The 18,747-nt window shown below is 36.3% G+C and overlaps 1 protein-coding gene across 7 annotated transcripts in view; it reads right to left on the bottom strand.

Moving 5' to 3' along the window:
- LOC105489527 (SPT3 homolog, SAGA and STAGA complex component) overlaps positions 1-18,747 on the bottom strand; it is a 530,030-nt gene that overhangs the window by 339,106 nt on the left and 172,177 nt on the right. The window contains exon 1 of one of the 7 annotated variants that reach the window (XM_071096975.1): positions 4,597-4,670. The exons of the other annotated variants lie outside the window; for them this stretch is intronic. The gene's annotated coding sequence lies outside the window, so the exon portion shown is untranslated. Of the gene's footprint in view, positions 1-4,596; positions 4,671-18,747 lie in introns of those variants that run through there. 7 annotated transcript variants of the gene reach the window in all.

Here is an 18,747-nt window from a genome sequence, read left to right as displayed (position 1 = left end):
AGTGGCCAGGCTGGTCTTGAACTCCTGACCTCGTGATCAGGCCACCTCAGCCTCCCAAAGTGCTGGGATTACAGGCGTGAGCCACTGCGCCTGGCCTCCACTTGCTTTTCAAAAAGTGATGGGATTCCAGTGAAATATGGTCATTTATTTATTTATTGAGACAGAATCTTGCTCTGTCGCCAGGCTGGAGTGCAGTGGCGCGATCTTGGCTCACTGCAACCTTCATCTCCCGGGTTCAAGAGATTCTCCTGCCTCAGCCTCCAGAGTAGCTGGGACTATAGGCACGCGCCACCACACCCAGATAATTTTTGTACTTTTAGTAGAGACAGGGTTTCACCATGTTGGCTAGAATGGTTTCGATCTCTTCACCTCACGATCTGCCCGCCTCGGCCCCCAAAGTGCTGGGATTACAGGCATGAGCCACCATGCCCAGGCCTATTTTATCTTCATAGTCTATAAAATATTATCCTTACATTATCCTTTATTTATCTGTAACAATCCTGACCATCTCAGAGCATAAACTCTTTGAATCCAGGGACTGCAACTTGATTTATGATTAAATAGGAACATAATTGATGATTTATGATTCAATAGAAATGTAATGTGCCTGAAAAAAGGGGAAAAAAAGTCTGAAGATAAATCCTTAAACATAGATAGACAGATAGATAGATAGATTTTTTTTTTTTTGAGATGGAGTCTGCTCTGTCAACCAGGCTGGAGTGCAGTGGTGTGATCTCGGCTCACTACAACCTCTGCCTCCCAGGTTCAAGCGATTCTCCTGTCTCAGCCTCCCAAGTAGCTGGGACTACAGGTGCACACCACTGCGCCCAGCTAATTTTTCTATTTTTAGTAGAGATGGGGTTTCATCATATTGGCCAGGCTGTTCTCCTGGCCATTATGATGAACTCCTGACCTCGTGATCCGCCCAACTCGGCCTCCCGAAGTGCTGGGATTACAGGTGTGAGCCACCGTGCCTGGCCCAGATATTTTTAAAAATTAGTAGTTGAGGAATTATATTGGCTATCCTTCAACAGATAAAAATCTGAAAAATATCAATGAAACAAAAATTCCTTTATCAAAAACTCAGCTTCAATATGTGATGAAATAAAGATGTAAACAAAGCATATAGATTTCCAATACTGGAGAAGGTAAATACAAATCATCAGACACTAAACATCCTGATACCACACACTTAAGAACTCTGCTGGTAAATTCTTTGTGGATTTCTTCAAAAAACACTGTTTTAATATCTATCACCAAAATAAGAATGTTAATTCTTGTTTCTTCACACAGGTTTAAATTTATGGTTACTACTTGAAATACTATAAATCTTATATAAACTGAACAGAATATTTTCCCCACTATTTTAGGCACAAACTTAGTATCAAAGGTAACATGTGGTAACCATTACATTTTTGCAATTACAAATACAAGCTCATTTTATTAATAAAAACAGTTAACACGGTACTGAGTATATATCAGGCACTGTGCTATAAGCTTTATAAACATAATCTCATTTAACCTATAAAACTAGTGTTAGGCCGGGCACAGTGGCTCAAGCCTGTAATCCCAGCACTTTGGGAGGCCGAGACGGGCGGATCACGAGGTCAGGAGATCGAGACTATCCTGGCTAATACGGTGAAACCCCGTCTCTACTAAAAAATACAAAAAAACTAGCTGGGCGAGGTGGCGGGCGCCTGTAGTCCCAGCTACTCGGGAGGCTGAGGCAGGAGAATGGCATAAACCCGGGAGGCGGAGCTTGCAGTGAGCTGAGATCCGGCCACTGCACTCTAGCCTGGGTGACAGAGCAAGACTCCGTCTCAAAAAAAAAAAAAAAAAACAAAATTAGTGTTCACAGAGATTATCTGCTTTATCCATGGTCACACACTATAGGAGCAGGATTTAAATCAAATCAGGTTTACCAAATTCCAGAGCTGATCTCTTTTTCCTAAGAAAGCCAGTCACTTTTCATTAAGTGATTTTATCGCTGACATCTGTCACCTGTAGTACATGCAGAAGTTTGATTATTTCCAGTGGTTCTAAATCTAACAATAACTGTAAACCATACTCTGTCAACTGAGACTTGGAATCTTGGTGTTGGGGAGAACTTATCAGCATAGAGCCAGAAAAGGCCACATACATACTTCAAAAGTCTAAGAGATAGATGCTTCAGAGACATTAACACTTCTTTAAGTCATGCCAATAGCAAAATTGAATTTTACTGTCCTCTTTCAGGGGAAGACATCACTGATGCCCCAACCATGTATAATCAAAAAAATTTTGCAGTACTGCTCACTTTGCACTATCAATACCTACTTTATTGTTCTACTCACGTCACTGCCCTCTGCCTTTTTACCTTTGTGCCCCTGCTGCCCACAGAGTTACTAGAAAATAGTGCATCTGTTTGTGGCCACAATGGTTTGCTTGGGGATCTGACCCAGTAATTCTTTCATTCAGGGATAAACAGAATCCACCTGACTCTAATCTTTCATTCTAGCTCACTTCAGCAACTAGGCTTCAATATCAAAAAGTGAAGAAACCTGAAAAAGACTTTCAATGTGCAGCTTTTCTTGGCTAAGTACTGAACAGTGGTTAAGAGTCAACAGATTTAATCTGGGTTGTCCCATTAACGTTCTACATGATCATAGGCAAGATTACCCATTGATGTGATCCTCAGGTTTGTTAACAGGCATAAAGACACATTCTAGTCATAAAGCAGGAGTGTAGTGCCTTTCTCTAAATAAATAAGAAATTAATCTTTTACATCTCTGGAGTTTGACACCTCTCTTATGACATAAGGGTATTTAAGTATATTATTATAAAAGATTCTGACCTCTTTCTTTCAAATCTATCATCTATGCTCCAAATCTAAGATACAGACCATGAGGCAGGTTAAGAATCATTGAGCATAAAGTGAGATGAGTAAGAGAAAAATTGGGCAACAGGAACATCAACAGCCATAATGGTGCATAAAGCTAACTGCTTAAAACAGCTTTCACTTTTATAAGCTATAAAACAGCACCTTTACAAACTAGTCTAAAAGAAGAACATACAGTTTGTAGTAAAATGCTCTATTTTAGAGGAACATTTATAAAAAAGTTTTTGTATCTCATCTTCCTGATGTTCTGAAACTATATTCTCCAAATGTTTTGCACATATATATATGAAAATTTTATTAGACTGAATTAGGTACTGAATAAAAATAAAAATAGCCATTCTTTGAAATACCTATCTGAAATATCTTCATTAATCTCTCCTTACACATGATTCATCTAAAATGTCTAAAATGTCTTCTAAACCAGGCATGGTAACTCACGCCTGGAGTCCCAGCTACTTGGGAGGTCAAGATGAGAGGATCACTTGAGCCCAGGAGTTCAAATCCAACCTGGGCAACATAGTAAGCCCTCATCACTGGAAAAAAAAAAAAAAAAAAAAAAAAAAGATTAAATGTCACTTCCTTGTCCACATTTTTGCTGAATAGTAGATTATTTATTTACATAGAACTTCCTACTATATCACCTAACATCTAATAAAAATTGTTTATTGGTATATATACCATATATGTTTGTAGATGTGTGTGTTTACATATAATCTACTACTAGATTCAACTGCTGTATTAGTCCATTCTCACACTGCTATAAAAAAACTGGCTGAGACTGGGTAATTTATAGAGGAAAGAGGTTCAATTGATTCACAGTTCAGCATGGCTGGGGAGGCCTCAGGAAACTTACAGTCATGGTGGAAGGCAAAGGGGAAGAAAGGCCCTTTCTTCACAAGACAGCAGGAAGAAGTGCTGAGCAAAGGGGGATCATGAGAACAGCATGGGGAAAACTGCCTCCATGATTCAATTACCTCCACCTGGTCTCTCCCTTCACAGGTGGGGATTATGGGGATAACAATTCAAGATGAGATACGGGTGTGGACATAAAGCCTAGCCATATCAGCTCCTAAATGGCAGAGGTTTTGGTTTTGACTAATCTTCTTATCTCTAGCAGCAGTACTCATGAATTTATTAAATAAACTAACAGATTTTGAAGGCATCCTACATGAAGACCACACCACAGTGCGAGGCCCTTAGGTAGACTCAAGTGATATTAAAAAAATGGTAATTTTTAGGCTATGTATTTATTATGGAACCTAAACTTTTATGAAAACATATTTAGAATTTGGATAAACTATACTAAAAATAAGCTTATATTAAGAAACAGGTAATTATATAATTCAAAGATTCTCTTTATAGATACCAGTTATTCTCATGTGACAACATCAAGTTTATTGCTAAACTGATTGATTTCCTTTGAATTACTTTAGAATCTTTGGGAAGAAGGTGAAGGGAATTTCTTCCTAGCAGGTATCTCCAATATAACTGAATTTATTTTGTACCTCCCAAGTAATGACTCAATCTGATTGTTCACCTTGGTCCAAGATAGGTATTTAAAACTATATCTTGTCTAATAAAACTGCTTTTGAAAGTGCTAAGTAAATTTACGCTTTGAAAATAAATACTAGTTGTATTCTCAAGGCACAGTGGTTAAGTCCATCCTTTTTCTCTGAACATTATCATAATACGTTTCCTTTTTTTAAATTGTACTTTACCTTAATAAATTTTTATGCACTATAGGTGCTGGAGTTGATGTCTTCAAAAGGTATTCATAATAGAAGGAGCTGATGCCTGTAACAAAATTCCAGTGTTCAGTGTTGAGTATTCTGAAGGAGCCACAACTGCTGTTACTGTCCCATACAGCTTATAGAGAAATAGCTCATTTGTGTCTTTTTTATTTTCATTTATTTATTTATTTATTTTGCGAGACAGTCTCACTCTAAAACCCAGGCTGGAGTGCAGTGGCGCAATCTCGACTCACTGCAACCTCCGCCTCCCAGGTTCAAGTGATTCTCATGCCTCAAGCCCTCGGGTAGCTGGGATTATAGGCACCTGCCTCCACACCTGGCTAATTTTTGTATTTTTAGTAGAGATGGGGTTTTGCCACGCTGGCCAGGCTGATCACAAACTTCTGACCTCAGGTGATCTGCCCACTTCAGCCTCCCAAAGGGCTGGGATTATAGGCGTGAGCCATCACACCCGGCCTGCCTTTCTATTTTAAATACACTTTTTTAGAGCAGTTTTAGGTTCACTGCAAAAGGTTTCAATTTTTAAGTCGTAATTCCTATATGGTATTAACCTAGGAAAGCTTAATATGAAGTCTCTTATCTACACAGGACAGGGATGGAAGGCTGTATTTCTTTTTTGGATGACTTATCGTTACTTTGAACATAAAAAGCCATAGGCACAGAAACACAATGAGCTACAACTACATACCTACCAGGATGTCTATTTAAACCAAAAGGAAAATAACAAGTGTCGGCCTGTTGTGGAGGAACTTGAATCCTCTTAGATTGCTGGTGGAAATACAAAATGGTCCAGTCACTGTCAAAAACAGCTGGGTTGTTCCTCAAAAAGTTAAACATGCAATTACCATAAGATCCATCAATTCCACTCCTAGTTATATATGCAAAGAACTGCAGACAGACTTACACAGGTATTTGTATATCAATGTTCATTGCAGCATTATTCACAATAAATAGCCGAAAGGTGGCAACAACCTAAGTGTGGAAAGGTGAATGGATAAACGAAAGGTGGTATATGCATACAATATTATTCAGCCACAAAAAGAATGAAGTAGTGATAAATGCTACAACACAAATGAACCTTGAAGGCACTGTACTGAGTAAAATAAGCCAGACACAAAAGGACAAATATTGTATGACTCCACTTATATAAAATGTCTAGAATGGGCAAATTGACAGAGACAAAGTAAGTTAGTGGTTATCAAAAGCTGGGGGGAGAGAGGAATGGAAAGTAACTGCGGAATGTATACAGAGTTTCTGTTAGGTATTGTGTTAGCTTGTCTTCACATTGCATAAGTAACGTGCATAAGTAACTGAGACTAGATAATTTGTAATGAAAATACAAACAAATTTCCTCATAGCAGAAGGTAAAGTGGGAGCAGGTGCATCACAAGAGAGGGAGCAAAAGAGAGAAGAAAAAGGTCCCACAAGCTTTTAAACAACCAGATCTTGCATGAACTCAGAGTAAGAACTCACTCATCACCAAGTGGATGGCACCAAGCCATTCATGAGGGATCCCATCCCATGATCAACAACTCCTGCTAGGCCCCATTTCCAACACTGGGGATCACATTTCAACAAGATTTGGAGAGGACACACATTCAAATCATACCAAGTATAACGAAAGTGCTTTGGAAAATATTCAGTAACAAAAAGCAATGAACAATTAAGCCGCAAAGACACAGAGGAACCTTAAATGTACCTTGCTAAGTCAAAGAAGCCAATCTGAAAAGGCTACCTACTGTAGGATTCTGATACAACATTCTGAAAAAAGCAGAACGATGGAGACGGTAAAAAGATCATTGGTTGTTAGGGGTTGGTGGGGGATGAGGAAGCGAAAGACGAAGGGATGAACATGTAGACGCAAAGAATTTTTAGCACAGTGAAACTATTTTGTATGATACTGTAATGGTGGATACATGTCATATATTTGTCAGAACATACAGGATGTATTTGGTTCATCAGTTTTAACAAACACATCACACTAATGCAAAACATTAATAAGTATGGGAAGGAGAGAGTACATGGAAACACTCTATACTTCCTTTACATTTTTCTGTAAACTTAAAACTTCTTTAAAAAAAGTCTATAAATTTTTTTAAGTTTTAGAAACAGTGTGATGATTGCACAACATCATGAATGTAATTAATGCCTCTAAATTGTATGCTTAAAAATGGCTAAATTATAAATTTTGTGTTATATATATTTTACCACATTAAAAGACAAAGCACTCCTTTTTTTTATAGGAAAATAATCCTGTTATTCTAACAGGGGAAATGGTAATAGTGGATCACAGCCTGATGTACAAATTGATGAAAATCTTCATGGAAAAATTTCTCACCAAATATTACTCCACTATAATAATGAGATTTAATTTTATTTTTGAGTGCTCCTATGTGAACAAAAACAGTATTTTGAAGGATCTCTGGTTGCATCAATATGGAAAGCCCCAGAGCTCCCAGGTCGTTCCTCTTACAACTAAAAAACCCAAAACACAACACAAGAAAAACACAAGACATTGCTGAAAGGTAGGAAAAAAGAAGGCTGGCTGCCTAGGGAACTCACAATTTGCTAAATAACATGGCAGTGAGTCCTCTGCGTCTCCTTATTGCCTCCCATATATCCCGAACAGGGTGATACAGAAGACTCCGATGTAGAACCACCAAGAGGCAGAGGAAAAAAAAAAAAAAAAAGCTCCAAGAAAGCTTTTTTCTAACTAGCAAAGGAATGATCAGAAAAAGGGTGTGCAAACAACAACAAAAAAAAACATTTTTGGCAGTATCTGCCTGACTTCAGCCAATCATCAATTGAAAAACAGCTTTACCACCCACTTTCAGCAGGCCAAATGGTACGTTAAAATTTCCACTCCAAAAACCTCTAAACTATTCCATCCTTGCAGGCAGCCTAACTTACCCAACAGTAGTCAATCAGGAAGTTTGGCAGGCTAATTTTCCATCATCTACCAGATAGACTGAGGGTATTTTCACTGGGGCAGAAGCAGGAGGAACTGACTTTACTCCCCTATGTGGATCGCATTCCTCCAACTGGTTAGTGTCTACAGGGCGTAGCAGCAAGCCAGGCCTCCATCCTGACCCAGCAGCAAGGAGACTTTATTAAGAAGGAAATCCAAAGCACAGTTAATTGCCACTATGTCTGTTGTTAGTGGGACACAGGAAGGAGTTGAGCCTGAACTACCAGATAACAACAAGGAGACTGTACAAGTGGGGGCTAATTCGTATTCCACTTTCCTCCTACCCCTGGTGTCACTGATGCCCAATGGAAGCTGGGTCTCCATACCTACCCAGAAGCAAAGAGACCTGTGAAAACTGATTATGCAAAGGAGATTTTTTTCTCATACCCAACAAAAATAGAGTGAGAGCAGTCCTAGGGAAAAACATTCTAGCAACTATCTCACAAGCCCAATCCAAAAATCTCAATAGCCTGCCATGACTTTAAGCTTACAGATTTTACCTAGAAACTGCCACTCGCCAATCAGAATTCACCAGCCCCTGAAAGACACTGCCAACACCAATGAACCTGCAAAACAAATTACATAAGCTTCCTCTGTTACCCCAATAAAGTCCCAGACTTTTCCTTTGTTCTTCAGACACACCTAGGAGGTACCAAAGTTTGTGTGTCCTGAACTGCAATTCTTCTATATTATTTCCAAATAAAATCTTTGCTTGGAGACTTGTCTCTATGTATTTATTTCATGCTGATAGACTGAAGAGGCAGTGTCAAGCAGGGCTACTCAGCACTCCTATTCTCCACTCCACCCATCAGGATCAACAGAGCCCAGAGGGAAGCAGAGTCCCAACCCACTCTGCACCAATGAAGCCAAAGAAGGTGAAGGAATGCAGAGCTGGTGGGCACTCCACTTCACCCTCCTACTCCTGGTAGCAGTGGGCTCAGCAGGGGACCCATCTTAAACTGAAACCAGAGGTAAACAGGAAGGGAGGTAGACCACTTTAGCAAGAAGGCATCAGTGGGCTAAGGAGGTGAACATCTACATTCTATCTGCAAAGGCAATGTAAGTCAGTGTCCCATTTTGCTGTAGTGGTACTGGGAGAAAGGGCAGGCAGTGGGAAGGTGAGTATATACTCACCCAGCCCTCATGTTACACTTCAATAAAAAAAACACATCCAAAGCCTCATAATATCCAGAAATCAGTGTCATCCCAAGAACCAGGAAATCATAATATGAATGAGAAAAAACAACCAACGGATGTCAAAACTAAGATGAATCAAATGTTTAAATTATATGACAGGATTTTAAAGTAACCATCAAAGACATGTTTCAAAAAACCTTCAAAATTCTCTCAAAAAATGGAAAATCTCAGCAAAGAAACACAATTAAAAAAATAACCAAATAGAAATTATACAACTGAAAAATATAATAGCCCAAATGAACTCTCTGGATCAATGTTAGAGTGGAGATGAGAGAGAAAATCTCCAGGCTCAGATGGTTTCACAGGAAAATTCTACCACATTTCTACCAGATTTAAAGTAGAATTAACATCTAATAAGGTTCAGTACTTACTCCTCCAAAATATTTTAAGCTGGAAAAATTTGAGAAAATCTCAGAAGCAGGTAGATCACTCTTACCTTTCTCCAGCTCTTCTCCCCTGACCCAGGTCATAAAATCTAGAAAGGATTTTCTGACATTCCCGCGAAGCAAGCCATAAGATCCTTGTTTGAGAGGTGTCCTTCCCATACTCAGAGGAAAGGAACATCCTGATCTCTGATGATTTAGGGTCACAGAGAATAACACCTTGCTATGTTCCCTCCGGTTTACTACCATTAGGTCATACTTTTTAATCCAGTCATACACACACTATCCACTTCTTCATCAAACGTAGCACTAAAAGTACACAGGTTTAGGCCAGGCGCACAGTGTGCACTCCTGTAGCTCCAACTACTTGGAAGGCTGTGGCCAGTAGATACCTTGAGCCCAGGAGTCCAACCTGGGCAACATGGTGATACTTTTTCTCCTAAAAAAAAAAAAAAAAAAAAAAAAAAAAAAAAAAAGACGGCCAGATGCAGCGGCTCGTGCCTATAATCCCAACACTTTGGGAGGCGGAGGCAGGTGGATTACCTGAGGTCAGGAGTTCGGGACCAGCCTGGTCAATATGGCGAAACCCCGTCTCTACTAAAAATACAAAAATTAGCTGGGCCGGGTGGCAGGTGCTTGTAATCTCAGCTACTCGGGAGGCTAAGGCAGGAATTTGAATCACTTGAACCCAGGAGGTGGAGGTTGCAATGAGCCGAGATTGTGCCATTGCACTCCAGCCTGGGCGACAAGGGCAAAACTCTGTCTCAAAAAAAAAAAAGACAACCCACACACATTCACCTCTTTCTTCAGGTTCCTTTCCCTTATGAGGGCTGTGTGTCATGTAAAACTTCTATTATATAAATGTATCTTTTCTCTTGTCAATCTCTTTTTTTATACCAGCCTCAGCCATGAACCTGAGTGAGGAAAAGACAATTTTCCTCCCAAACACATCAATTTTACAAAATCTGTTCCAGAAAATAAAGGATGAGGGGAAACACCTGATTTTATGACTATTACTACTCTTATACTAAAATAATACAGTACAAAAAGACCAAGGCACAACAAAACCAAAGGCAAGTACAAAATAGAAAATGACAGACCAATATTTTTCATGAACTTAGATGCAAAATCATCAACAAAATATTAGCAAATCAAGTCCAGAAATATAGAAAAATAATTACAGCAGATCCCCCTTACCATGGTTTCACTTTCTGAGGTTTCAGTTATCTACTGTCAACTGTGGTCAGAAAATATTACATGGAAAATTCTAGAAATAAACAATTCATAAGTTTTAAATTGCACACCATTCTGGGTAGCATGATGAAATCTCACTCTGGCCCACCCAGGACATGAATCACCCCTTTGTTAAGCATGTACACACTTCTACAGGCTACCTGCCCATTAGTCACTTTGCTGCCTTCTAAGTTCTATCAGCTCAACTGTGACAGCATCACAGTGGTTGTGTTCAAGTCATCCTTATTTTATTTAATAATGACCCCAAAGGGCAAGAGCAATGCTGGCAATTCCAACTTGCCAAAGAGAAGCCATAATGTGGTTGCTTAAATTGGAAAGGTAAAACTTCTTGATTTAACAAGGAAAGGAAAGAAATCTTATGCTGAGATTGCTAAGACCTATGGTAAGAACGAATCTTCAATTCATGAAATTGGGAAAAAGGAAAAAGATTTTCTTGCTAGTTTTGCTGTTCCGCCTCAAACTGCAAAAGTTGGCCACAATGCATGATAAGTGCTTAGTGAAGGTGGAAAAGGCATTAAATTTGTGGAAGACATGAACAGAAATGTGTTCTAATTTATAGCTATCAGGTTTGGTACTATTTGGGGTTTAATGCATCCACTGGGGGTCTTGGAATGTATCCCACACAGATAAGGAGAGACCACTGTATATACAATAACCAGTGGAATTTATTTCAGGAATGCAAGCCTGTTACAACGTTTGTAAATCAATCAATGTAATCCACCATGTCTACAGACTAAAGATATTTATATGATCATATAAATTGATGCTGAAAAATCATTCAACATAATTCAACATCATTTCATGATTTAAAAAAAAACTCTCAGCAAATGCTGGTTCTTACCTCTACTGTATTCACTGTGTACTTCAGCACTTACCACCCTTAAATGATGGTATTCGTTTTTTATAGGTAATTTGAGTTCACATCATTGCAGACTTTTTGTTCTTTAAAATAGGTAGAAAAAGTATTGATTGTATAATAAACCTTTAAGGTGGAAATATCACTAGCACTTTTCTTTCTGGATTTTTGTTGTTTTTGTTTTGTTTTGTTTTGTTTGCTAGAGATGAGGTCTATGTTGCCCAGGGTGGTCTTGAACTCATGGGCTCAAGTGAACCTCCTGCACTGGCCTCTCAAAGTGCTGGGATTACAGGCATGAGCCACCAGATCCAGCCCATTGGCCCTTTCCTAGAAAGAACTTAAAAAAAATGAAATAAAATGTGAGAGATCATTTGTCTTATTTACCAAACAAATAAAATTATATCGGGCAAAAGCAACTTTTATGAGTGAGAAACCCTAGTAAGTAAAATAAAATGTTTCAGATAATTAATGTATCACTTAGTGTTATTTTTCTCCTTACCATGTTCATAAATCACAAAGTTCAAAGTTTTAAATATAAAACAAAACCTTTAAGATAGTCTCTAAAATGAAAAATATAATTTTTGATGTGAATATATTTCAGGTTCATTTCAGTTCAACTAATAAAAAATGTTAATGTTCTCATCAATCCAAGATTTCAGAGAAACATGGTTCCCTTATTAAAAAACCAACCCTCAAGGAAGTTCACAAGCCAATCCTATTCATTTGACCAAATCTATAGAGGAAACCATAAGATGGGGTCTGAATAAGGAGAACTGTAGTCGTTATTTATTTGAAAAGGTAAAGTAGGATTTCTGTATCAATCCCCAAGGCCAAAAGACCACCCAAAGACATTTTCACTGGTCAAAGCTTAGAAAAATCAAAGAGGAAGTCCTCACCACCAAAGAAAACAACACTCTTTCCAGTAAAATTTATTTGTGAAACAAACCAAGAGCCTTACCTTTGAGACCCCTTTTTTAACAGAGGAATAGCACAATTGATTTTATTTTTATTGGAAAGTCATTAATAACTCCACGTTCCTTGATGTCCCAAGTTATATGTAACACAGTTGGCCACTTTTAATAAGCATAGGATTGGAAACAGTTTCTGAAAATTTACCACATAAAAATCCCTTTAAAAGCACAGCAAAATCTAAACTTTTTAACTTATCTTCCCTTTGGAACTAGGCCAAGGGAATGTCCCACTGCATGCAGATCTAGGGCATCATTTATTTCATGAATGTTCTGCACAACAATATTCTGAAAGCTTTAATATATGTTCCAATGGAACAGACTCCATTGTCAAAACTTCAACTCTTGCATTAAACTAATGAATTAGGTTTCTCTACTATAAAACCTGTTAAAGCTTTAATACGCATTGTAACTCTCCAAGTGATAATAAATAGCATGAAACATTTCCCAAAAAAATGTGACTAAGAAATAATAATTTTATGGTAAAAAAAAAACTATACATAGCTTGAAAAAGATTCAAATTCCATGAAATACAGTTTGAGAAATAGTATTTTAACTGCAAACTAAAATGGATGAGGAGTTCTCATTGTCTCAAAGAAATCAGTGGTTTCAATGCAAAGCTTCCCAAAGCAACACACACCAAGAATAAGATAAACAAAAAACCTAACATTTAATTTTTACAAATGTTTTTACATATGTAAATTCTGTATACAGGCCAACTCTTTGTGCTGAAATTTATGTGAAAAAAAATGATAGAAGACTTTGTTGGGTTATTCCCATTTAAACCATTAAATTGAGGTGAGAAGAGACCCCCAGGTAGAATGAAAATAGATTTTGAAAATGTAGATAACTTATGAGGAAAGATTTTAAAAATAAATGTTTTAAGAGAATAAAAAGACAAGCCATAGACTACCTTTTTAAAACACTTATCTGATCAAGGACTGGTATCCAAAATATACAAAGAACTCTTAAAATTCAAAAGTAAGAAAATAAGAATCTCAAACCTGGGCCCAAAGATCTGAACAGACACTTCACCCAAGAACATAGGCACATGGCAAATAAGCACACGAAAAGATGCTTAACATACGTCATTATGTTGCAAATAAGACAACAATGAGCTAATGTACCTTTTAGAATGGCTAAAACCCAAAACACTCACAATACCATACGCTGACAAAGGTGTGGAACAACAGGAACTCTCATACACTGCTGGTGGGAATGTAAAATGATTTGCCACTTGGGAAGATAATTTGACAGTCTTTTATAAAACTAAACATATTCTTACTACATGATCCAGCAATCAAATTCCTTGTTATTTACTCAAAGATTTGAGTAAAAAATTTATGTCCATATATAAACCTACACACAAATGTTTATGGTGGCTTTATTTATAATTGCCAAAACTTGTAAGCAACCAAGACGTCCTTCAATAGGCAAATGGATAAACTGTGGTATATCCATATAATGAAAAATTATTCAGCAATAAAAAGATATGAGCTACCAACCCATGAAAAGACATGGAAGAACCTTAGATGTGTATTGCCAAGTAACAGAAGTCAATCTGAAATGCCTACATACTACATGATTCCAACTATATGACATTCTGAAAAAGGCAAAACTATGGAGACAATAAAAAGATCAGTGTTTGCCAGAAATTCAGAGGATGGGAAGGAGGAATAGGTGGAGCACAGGGGATTTTTAAGGCAATGGAACTATTCTGTATAATAATATAATGGTGGATAAATGTCATTATACATCTGTCCAAATCCACAGAATGTGAAACATCAAGAGTGAATCCTAAACTATGAACTTTAGTTAATAATAATGTATCAATATTGGCTCAACAAATATAATTGAAACTGTAGGGAGGGTGGCAGGTAGGAACTCTGTACTTTCAGCTCAATGCTTCTGTAAATTTTTTAACTGCTCTAAAAAAATACAGTCTATAAAAATAAGATAAATGTGGGCACGTTTAGAGAGAAAAAGTTAGCTACATTCAAATTTTGCAAAAATACGTTTATCAAATCACCAATTCCACATTAAGATCAACAATAAAGTATTTATGACATCTCCCCTCGCAAAAGCAGAGAAGATATTATTTATTATCGCAGCACTTCCAGTGTCTGTGGCTTAAATAATTCAGGTCATGAGACTAAAAAATATTAATATACCTCATTTCTTAAATGTATATAATCAAATTTTATACCCAATACAAGTCTTTAACATTTTACTTCAGTCTCCTCATATTCACTTACTTTACTGAGTAAACTGATGTCAGAGAAACTGCTATGTCGAAAAGGGCAACATTAGTTCACTGAAAAGCTCTGCCACAGAAATAAGTTTTCCTATCTGTTAGTCCACTGCTTCTATTCTCTAAATCCCTTCCATTTAGATTTGTAGGAATTAGTATTTCCAGTATATTTCTAATATCTTTTGCAGGCAGTTATCTGTATTCTCTTAGTCATCCGATGAAAGGAGAAGTCAAGGTTCCCATGCTGGCATTATGGAACTGGTTGTTGTAATACAGATTTTGCAAGGGGAAAATAATCAGAGTTTATAGGAAAATACAATGCCTTCTGTTTATATAACATTTTGATTTATTAAAACTGTTTGAAAAAGCAAAAATCTGATTAAGCATAAGAATTATATTCTTTGAAATGAGAATGGTTAACTTGGGTTCAGATGAAACTTGATTACTTCGAAAAAATACATTTAAATTTATTTCAGCTTTAATTTTATGTTTTTAAAGTGTATGTTTATAACCCAAATAAGTCAGCCTAACAAGGATGAATAATTAGGTAATTTTTGGTGTTTCTCTTTAAATTGTATTAATAAACTATTAAAGTGTTCTTAATCTTAGATCCAACGAAAGAAAAACTTTGCACACTTTACAAGCCTTTATCATATAACAAAGCACAGATTCCTGACTTAATATTTCAATTCAAAGCAAAGTGGTTAACTCTGAGAATAAAAGGCACAGAGAACTTAATAACTCACTGATTATGACTCATCACACCACACTAAAGCAGATCCCCACCGCAAAGAATTTAGCTACAACATATAAAGAAAATCAGAAATATAAAATTCCATAAGGTTTAAGACACAAAAATAATAACTCTGACTTCTAGTATTATAGATGTGAGAAATGCAAAATTTTAAGAAAATGTATCCAACTCTTTTGCTCTTTGAACCATTTTATAAAAAGGTTTTATGACCAGCCCGCCCAAATTTTCTACATTTGATGAGGGTACTTACCGTAGAAACCAGGACAAAAACAGAAACAGCACCCATAGAGTTCCAAAGAATTCTCTTTGACAATGTTTTTCAAACTCAGTAAGATTCGTTAAGGGACCATGACCACCACGTTTTAAGAAATAAAATATTAGAGTGTACGCATGTAAAGTAGGAATAAATGTTCCTTGAAACTCTCAATTCAGAATAACATATATATGCCAAAAAAACCCCACTTATATCCATTTATATATAAGTTGGTGTACATTGGTCCCTAATATAAAATCTATGATTTATAAATAGGCCATAATCAGAAAGGTTTTATGTCCTAAATAAGCTTTAAAATTTAGTTCCAAATTTTAAAAGGGATTGTTTTTCATTAAGAATCTTTGACTTTTTAAAATCAAAGATATTTTAATATTTCAAGATTATGTCAAGAAAAAGCTTCTGTAATGTCAAATTAAATGTTAAGATGCTGTATCAAATTCACTTTTAAATCTCCGTGGCCAAGCAGAGTCAGTGTTCAGTAAATACTCCTTCACTGAACAAAGTTGAGTAAAATAATGTATTCCTCAAAAACTTAGCTGGGCATGGTGACGGGTGCCTGCAATCCCAGCTACTTGGGAGGCTGAGGCAGGAGAACCGCTTGAACCCGGAAGGCAGGGGCTGCAGTGACCCGAGATTGTGTCATTGCCCTCCGGCTGGGGCAACAAGAGCAAAACTCCATCTCAAATAATAAAAATAAAAATAAAAATAATGTATTCTTGTTAGCTTCCTTAGAAAAGTTCAATCAGTAGTGTCACACCAGTTTGTACCTTATATTAGGGATTAAATCCCAAAAACTACAATACAGCATTCTTACTGTGAGCCCTCATACAGATAATTGACATTAGTTCTGCAAATTAACATATAGCTTTTGAAATTTTAACTATTTTATCTATTTATATAAAATGTGTCTTAAACACACACTGAACAGAGTATATATCTGTTCCATATTAGAAATTTAAAATATCCAGGTATACACCTGTGTCTTCAGCTTCCTTTTCCAGTGGGTTCATTCATTAGAAATTAAAGACAACTTTTTGTTGATCATTAGCAGGTCTTTACATGGTCTATGTGGTTATATCACAACGGACATACTTTTACAACCAACAGGATTCTGTCAAACTTGACATTTTACGGTATGCATTTAAAAAATAAAATTTACATGTTTCCATCATCCAAATAAGAAACCATCTTATCTTTATTAACTGTATTTCAAACACAACACACATATCCCTGGTTTCACAAGAATCATGCTATATAGAATCTGGTTGAGAAGAAAAAAATTAACTCAGAATGATACTTAAAAGTGTTGTTTGTGGTGTGGAGGAAGAAGAAAAAACACCTCTATTATACATCTACAAATATAAATTTTGTTTTACTAAACCTATTGTTTACAACAAAATAGAGAATACTATTCAAGTGCTTGTTGTATTGGTGATAACTGTTTTCCACCAAAAAAGAGCAGAGTAAAATTATCATTCAAACTTCTATGACTAGATTGTTTGAAGTAAAAACGATTTATTTTCTAATGCCTTCATAAGCACATGCTGCAAAACATTTTAGTGAAATACACACACATTTGTATACAATCAAAAGAACTTCTCTAACGTGGCATCAAGGTTAATAAAAATACTTTAATTCTAATAAAAATACACTATGGTTATATGCAACAAAAAGAATGTCATTGCAATAGAAAGAAAATTAAACTGAACCTGCTGTGATATTTTTATTAGTCATTTAAATCAATACAATTTAAACCCAATCTCATCCTAAGTAGTATTCATCTAATCTCAGAATGCTTAGCAATTTTATTCCAAAAGAAATTGACTACTATAGGCAAATTTATCTGTTTCTAGTATACCAAATCATAAAAGGCAAAACTAAAATGCTTTAACTACTGTGAAAAGACCTACAAACTGCAGTGTAATGTTTTTCAATTGAAATCTGTGAATCTAATTCTGGAAAGTTTGCAAATTTTCTGTAATATTTCTTGTATAATTAAATTTTTGTATCAATAAAAAACACTGAATTGGCAGCCAAAGGCTTTTTGTGGCAGGATAATGGAAAAGAGAGAAGGGACATGAAATGAGGCTAGCTTAACATAAAATAATGGCCAAGTGATGCTATGATATATTATACAATGGTTACATAATAACTGGAACAGAGAAAAGTCACAGGAAATTGTGTTATCTTACAGAAAAAGAAAGCAATGATCAGAGCTTTCCAATTCATGCCCTTAGGAACAAAAGCCACCAACTGCATACAGGTGTGTAGGTTTTAAACCTCTCGGCCTATGGAATGCCTGGCTGGTGGGGCCAGAGACATTCAGGAACCCCTAAATTGTCTGCTGTCAGGAGCAACCTTGTGCTTCCATATCCAGTGGCCCTATGAATATTATCATTTTTCACTTGTGCCATAATGTCAAAAAAATTGCAAAGCACTGGGAAGATGTAACAAACTCTTAGACCACAGTAGTCACATTAAGAAAGGGAATTTATTTTCAGGAGTTAAAAGTCTGTCACATCAAATTAAGGTTATTATTTTGATTGTGATATGATCAATTTTTCATTTCTGATTTTTTTGACTCAGTAGTTTCAATAGACTTAAATGCAATGTGGAATTGCTATCTAGATTTTTATGTTTGTTCATATTTCAGCAACATCAGCAGAAAAATGCTTGAAGTTAAAACTAGGTTACATATTATTTCTTTTCTTCTTTTAATAGTATCTGCCCGAAATACAAGGTGAAAAACAATTGGATTCATAAGTCTTAGAGAAAACAAGTTTGAATCTCACTGAGGTCTGTAGTTACAAACTTTGTGATCCTGGGCAAGTTACTTACATCAGTTTTCTTATTTGTAAGACGGGAATAATGATAGTTCTTATACAAGGAAGGGGAAGATTCAATGCCTATAAAGTGTATATGCCAGTAGTTGGCATATAGTAACAAACATTCACAGGTTAGAAAAGTGAGCTGACACTAGCATGCTAAAAACATATTTCACATATATCAAAATATACTTTTAGTTTAATTTATCCAATCTACCACAGATAACACACAATACAAATCTGACTTTATATCTGTGACAATATTTGATCATTTTAAAAGGGGGTAGGGGGCAGTTATATTGCTTTAGAAGTACTCCTACCATTCTAAAAATACTGTCCCGCAGCTGTTTAAAATTTATTTTTTTAGACCATAGCACCACTGTTTGGT

The sequence above is a fragment of the Macaca nemestrina genome, chromosome 5 (genome assembly GCF_043159975.1).
Source record: "Macaca nemestrina isolate mMacNem1 chromosome 5, mMacNem.hap1, whole genome shotgun sequence".
Lineage (NCBI taxonomy): Eukaryota > Metazoa > Chordata > Mammalia > Primates > Cercopithecidae > Macaca > Macaca nemestrina.
This window is presented reverse-complemented; position numbering and strand designations above follow the sequence as displayed.